Source organism: Mastomys coucha, unplaced genomic scaffold (assembly GCF_008632895.1).
Source record: "Mastomys coucha isolate ucsf_1 unplaced genomic scaffold, UCSF_Mcou_1 pScaffold14, whole genome shotgun sequence".
In the NCBI taxonomy this organism is placed as follows: Eukaryota; Metazoa; Chordata; class Mammalia; order Rodentia; family Muridae; genus Mastomys; species Mastomys coucha.
In genome coordinates, this window is record NW_022196896.1 from 109,394,106 (window position 1) to 109,400,105 (window position 6,000).

Below are 6,000 nucleotides of genomic sequence, written 5' to 3' on the forward strand. Positions count from 1 at the left end.
AACAAGGAGAACCTGCGTCATATTTGTGTTCTCTCTCAAGGCAAGAAGCCAGCAGCTATGGCAACAACTGATAAAGGAAGGCTTTTAGCTTTTATGTCAGGATTGTTTTCTTTCCTCTTCTGTTTCTTTCTTTCTTTTTTTCTTGGGACAAGTTTCTCTATGTAGCCCTGGCTGTCCTGGAACTCACTCTAAAGATCATGGTGGCCTCAGACACCTGACTCTGACTTTTGTGTACTGGGATTAAAGGTATGTATCACTATACCTAGCTAAAGCAAGACTTTTAAACCAAATCTTAGAGAAATGGGAATGGTTTTCTGAATTATTATGGACAAAGTTTCCCCAAGCACAAAAATGGAGGTGGAAAGAATGGGGTTAGGAATAGATTATTTTGCTTACATTTTTCTCTTACTAGCAGCTTTTTTATTTACTTTTCAGATAACAAATAATGAAATTTATTCTTTGGTAAACATCAATTTACCATTAATTAAAAATGAAACCAAGTTCATGAGAAAAATGGAACTCTTGGGTTTTGTATAAAGGATGAACTTTGGTTGAGTAATAGATACTGCAGGACAGAAAGCACTGTCAAACTTTTCCAGAACCAAATGACATCTTTTATTTTAATACTTTTCAACATTGAAAATGCCACTTAGTGTAAGTACTTAGTACAAAATGACAGGAAGAAGGATCTAGGGCCATTTCAGAAGTTGTTAAATTCTGTTCAAATCCCAAGTAAAAAGCCATTTAATGATTTCTTTTATGACACTTGAGCTAGCCTATCTCAATATTGTTTATATATATTGTAATTAAAAACTAGAACACAGTTCCATCATTTTCCTCTTTTCTCCTCAAACCCCTTTATGTACTTTCCTTTGCTCCCTATTAAAGGCATTACTTTAACTATTTATTTTTATTATTACTATTATTATTAAAATTTACTATTATTATTAACATAATTTTATTTAACTGTTATTGTTATATATATATCTATAAATCCATAAATATATACAGCCTGCTGAGACTTTCGTTGTTGTTTCCCTGTACTTCTGTATTGACCTCTTTCTGTCTTCCCCAGGTAAGCCCTCCCTCCAGTTTTTCCCATTGATTTTCCCTTTCAAATCAACTTGCTCAATTATCCTTCTTTCCTCTAGTGCATGGCATGGCCCTCATCCTGATCTTCCTGCTCTTAATTTCCTTATCCTCCTCTTCTGTGGTATTTCCTGAGCATAAGGAAGAAGAATTATTACAGATGTCCCTTCTACACGTTAGCATTCACAGCTGCCTGTTCTCAGCAGTTTGAACAGTCTTTAAATTATGGTCTACATTATTTGGTTACCATTTAAAGATTAAAAGTAATAATCAAAGTTTTGGTATGGAGCCAACATTTTTATTAAGTCTTGTGTAGCCAAGGGTCAACTCTTTATTATAGAACTGTATACCAATGTGTAAATTAGATGATAGTTCAGCTTATCCCAGCTGAGGCTTCTCAAGCACAGGCTTGTGCTTGCCCCGGGCAGTGTTCTTCCCTGACACAAGATAAGGGTGCTCAGACTATCTTAAAATTCTTTAAGATGAATAGTTACTGACAGTATTGCATGTTCAGGATATATTAGATTCTTGTAAAAGCAGAAATAATGCAATACTAAAATATGCTGACATTACTAGACATGAGAACATCAAATGATCTTAAATGGTCTATACCAAGTGCTGGGTGCACTGATATACGTGCAGTGACAGGGGGAGCCCGTTGCATTTTATTTCATTCTATAATTTAATTATATGCAATTCAGCTTCCCATCCAGAGCAGAAACTCAGCCAGAAGGATTTATGGGGGCTATGTTTAAAGATTAATGGAGTCATGCTGAAAGGACACAGTAGCTGGCTTTCAGGGACTCCCACTGGCCAAGCAGGGAGCTAGAGGAGCACCAAGCAGGATGACAGTGATGTATTACAACACACATAATTTCTAAACCCTGTGCATGCATTGTTATAGTAAGAGAGGGGGATGGTAGAGGAAGGGAGGAAAGCATTATTTCCAGAACAATGTAAAATTTCCCTAGCTCTTAAATAGGAGATAGAGGAAAGCTAGTATAGCTGTCAGTTAGAAATCTTTATTTTTTCAAATCATCTTTATTGTCATGTGTGAGAGAAAAGTGCCATTAAGTAGACATAACTATGTGATTTCATGAAGGATTTAGCATCATGTTTGGTCCTAATGCTTGTTTAGAAAAATAACGTGATAAAACCATGATGAATTTTAAATACTGTAAAGGAAGTATATAGGAATAACCCTTTCAAAATAAATTAAATGTCTATATTAAAATTTGGATAAATTTTATGGGACTACTCAAAGCAATTAATGAAACAAATGAATCCACACAGACATGTTCTTTATGTGTTCTATCTAAAGATGGAGAGATGTCCAGTGAAGGAGTCTTGGAGGATACCTAGGTGATGCTAAAAAGAATGAAAGAGAGGAGACTGAATTTATCACAAGTAAACTTAAATTACTCTAAACTTTGAGCAAAAGCCTTTAAACTTTACAGATAGAGGAAGAAAAGTTCAATGCATATTCTAGAAGAGTTAACATAGCTTTACTGGTCAGAGCAGTTATATGTAAGTCAAAACAACAACAACAATAACAAAATAAAAGCTAGCCATGCAGACTCTGAAACTGCTAAAGAAGAAAGGGTCAATAGGGCAAACTGTACCCACATTCACTCTCCAAAAAAAAAAAACAATCTATGAGACACTCTGCTACTACCATGGAGGGTAGGGCATTTGTATCCTTTCCTGCAGGGACTGGGCATGCCTCTCCCAGAAGGACCATTGCTACCAGTGACCACAGACTAAGAATGCTATTTCATCTGATGCTCCCTGGGCATGTACGCTTTCTCCACTGATGCTCATGTGAAATCCTACTGAAGGATACCAGAGGCCAAACAGAGGTTCTATAGTATCACCCCTGTGCAAACTTACAAAAGCAAGGCTTTCAACCTTCAGGTTAGGAAGATAGCCTGGAGGTCTACCAGCAGACATAATTTGTGATCTGAAATTGCCAATGTAAGTAAGTGACTCCAAATCTGAGTAGCCTTAGATTATAAACAGCAATGTAAGAAATGCACAACTATAGTCATACAGAAATAAAATAACATTTCAACATTGTTATAGATAAAAAAAAAGTTGAAGAGAAAAAGAAATAAAAGTAAAACCTTAAAAGAAAGTAGAAACAGGAGAGATAACAGGGACACAAAACATTTATTTAATGTAGTCCAAAAGGAAATCTTAAAATTGATGTACATATGCATCTAAATATGTACCCCTATCTAACAACTGGGCAAAGGTTATAAAGATATAACTCAGAAAAAAGTAGGTGCATATGAATAATTGAATTAAGAAAAGAAAAAGGGTTGATTCTGTTAGTTGAAGAAATGGTGGCTAAAATTATATCTATGCACTGTTCTTGCTTTTGATGTAGAAAAGAGTTAAGAGTTGGGTTTTTTTAATTTTGCAAATAAATTTCAAGATGAAATAGAACATAAAGAACTGTCTCTTTATCTAGCAGTCACCCACAGTGTGTTTACTTGTTTAAAGGGTAGTTTTAATTATCAATCTGACACAATCTAAAATTACCTGGGAAGAGAGTTTCAATGGGGATCAACTGCATAGAAAAGGTTGACCTGTGATAGTGTCTGTAGGGATTTTCTTGATTATATTAATTGATGTGCAACACTCGTCCCAGTAGACAGCAAGACCACCCCTTGGGTCTAGGTCATAGCTGTATAAAAGTGGGGAAATCAAGCTGAGTTTAAGCACACATACATGCTTCAAGGAACTACCTTCTTCCAGTTCCTACCTGGACTTCCCTGGAGTGATAAACTATAACCTGAAATTGTCAGCCAAATACACCCTTTCTCCCTTATGTTGATGTTGTCACATGAACAGAAATGAAACTTGGATAGCCCACTATGTGAATAATCTCTCAATGAAGTCACCCTTTGTAAATTTAATAAATAGGTCCACATTCTTTTCTCCCCTTTGCTCTTTAACTCCATTCCTTCCCCCCGAATCTAGGATATTCATTAAATCTGGCTCCCTCCTAGCCCTCCAACCTCATACAAGCCACATTCTCTTCTACCTACTTAAATTTCTTCATACTATCCTTTCCTTCTAGCCTAAACACATGGGATTATTTGTATGTATGTGTATGTGTGTGTATGTGTGTGTGTGTACCAGTAAGGGTAATAGTAAGAATTCTTTCAGCTGCTAGTTAAGCTATTGGTAACAAAGCAATGTCAACACTCTGACACTTTTCTTATTATGTGCTTGCTATAAAACAAGAGTAGAGAGGAGATACTTAAGGAAGAGAAGTTCATGGCTTTTGCACAATCCTACTACTTTGGAAGAAGTGATCAAAGTCTGTTTCCCAAAAATATAAAGTCCATGAAAGTTTCCACTGAGAAATGTGTCTGAGATCAATTAAACAGGAAAGATTTCATATGTTCTTGAAATTTTGCAGCCTCACAATTAAGGGCATGGCAAACTCTGTCTCAAATCAACCTATTTACCTGTTCTTAAGTGAATGTCTCCTAAGTATATTTAACCATGGAGACATTAGAAATAATGCAGAGTAGCTCCAGGAAGCTAATGAGTTAGAACAATAGAGCAACCTGAAGGTGGTCCTCCTGCTCTGCTGAACCCCTCTTCTGCTACTCTAATGGCAGCAGCAGATGCAGCATTGGGGTTAATAGTGAAATGAAATGCCTAGTCTCTTGGCTCACTAATTGATGTATCTACTAAGACAATGTCCCTGCTCTATTATAATAGGTTTTCCAGCAGAGGATGACAGATGCAAAACCAGAAATGCATAATGAGTGTTGAAATGGAAATGCATGAAGAGAGCTACAAAGGCACAGGGGAGAGGGACTTATTAACTCTAGTGAAATGAAGGGGCTGGTTAGGATGAGGTTAGAGAAAGCATTGACCAAATAGCGTAGTCATGGCTAGTTCAAAGGAAAAAAATCATCCCAAGCATATGAAACGCATGGGCAAAGACATGGTGTGCTGAGGAAAAATTAAGAGGCGAGAGCCATGGTAAGGAAAAGGAGAATAAGAGAAGTGGCATGTTTCTGGAAATACTTAAAAAGCCATTTGAGTCAAGTTATCACAAAGAATAACAGATTCCAAAGAAGAATCATTAGTGAACTATTTATACTATAGATGTACAATGAGCAATCTATAAAGTTCTGCCTGAGTTAGATAATTGGAATAAGTTGTATACTCACCTCTACTATACCTAGGGAGGAGCTCATTTTAGAAACTTAGGTTTTACATCACCTCTGCTGATCTGAAACACAGCCTTGAGGTCTCCTCAAGCCAGCTACTCTGAAGCTTCCCTTGTTTAGTGTTGATGAATAAATTAAAAATAATTTGCTAGCCTTGACCTACAGCTAAACTCTGTCCCTTTTGTGAAATTATCCTCTGAATTAGAGTCTTCATGTAATTTGCCATCCAAGTGAGGACATTATAAAAATGAAAAATTGACACTTAAGAATTTACTGGAGCAAGAAGAATAAACTGTGTCTCTACCAGGATAATCAGAAAATAAGAGTGTAAAAATGATTACTGCAAGCTAATTATGAGAAATGTCAACTGTGAAGGCCCTTTCCTGTACCACATATTACAGATTGCCCCCCACACACACACACCATACCTTGCCTTATTACCAAACACAGTTCCACAATAATTGTGGCACAAAATCTATATGTAAACAGATCTCTGAGAAAAGTTAACAATTAAGAAATGCACTTAATAGAGATATACCCATAAAGAATAATTCCTCTGATCACTGATCAATTGCTCTAAAAAGCACTTCAACATAGAAATTAGGAAAACAAGTGAAAAATAAAAGCTTCATACTGGGTCTCTCTTCCTTTTAGATGATAGCATTTTGGGGTGGTAACTGATGGGCATTGCTTTCATCTTCTGGGTGATAAGGAA

General features: G+C 36.3%; 1 long non-coding RNA gene across 1 annotated transcript in view; it reads right to left on the reverse strand.

Moving 5' to 3' along the window:
- Positions 1 to 3,778, reverse strand: part of LOC116088660 — a 211,316-nt gene extending 207,538 nt beyond the window's left edge. Inside the window, exon 1 of the long non-coding RNA XR_004117966.1 lies at positions 3,634 to 3,778. This is a non-coding gene — a long non-coding RNA (uncharacterized LOC116088660). The remainder of the gene's footprint in view (positions 1 to 3,633) is intronic.
- Positions 3,779 to 6,000: the final 2,222 nt, after the last annotated feature.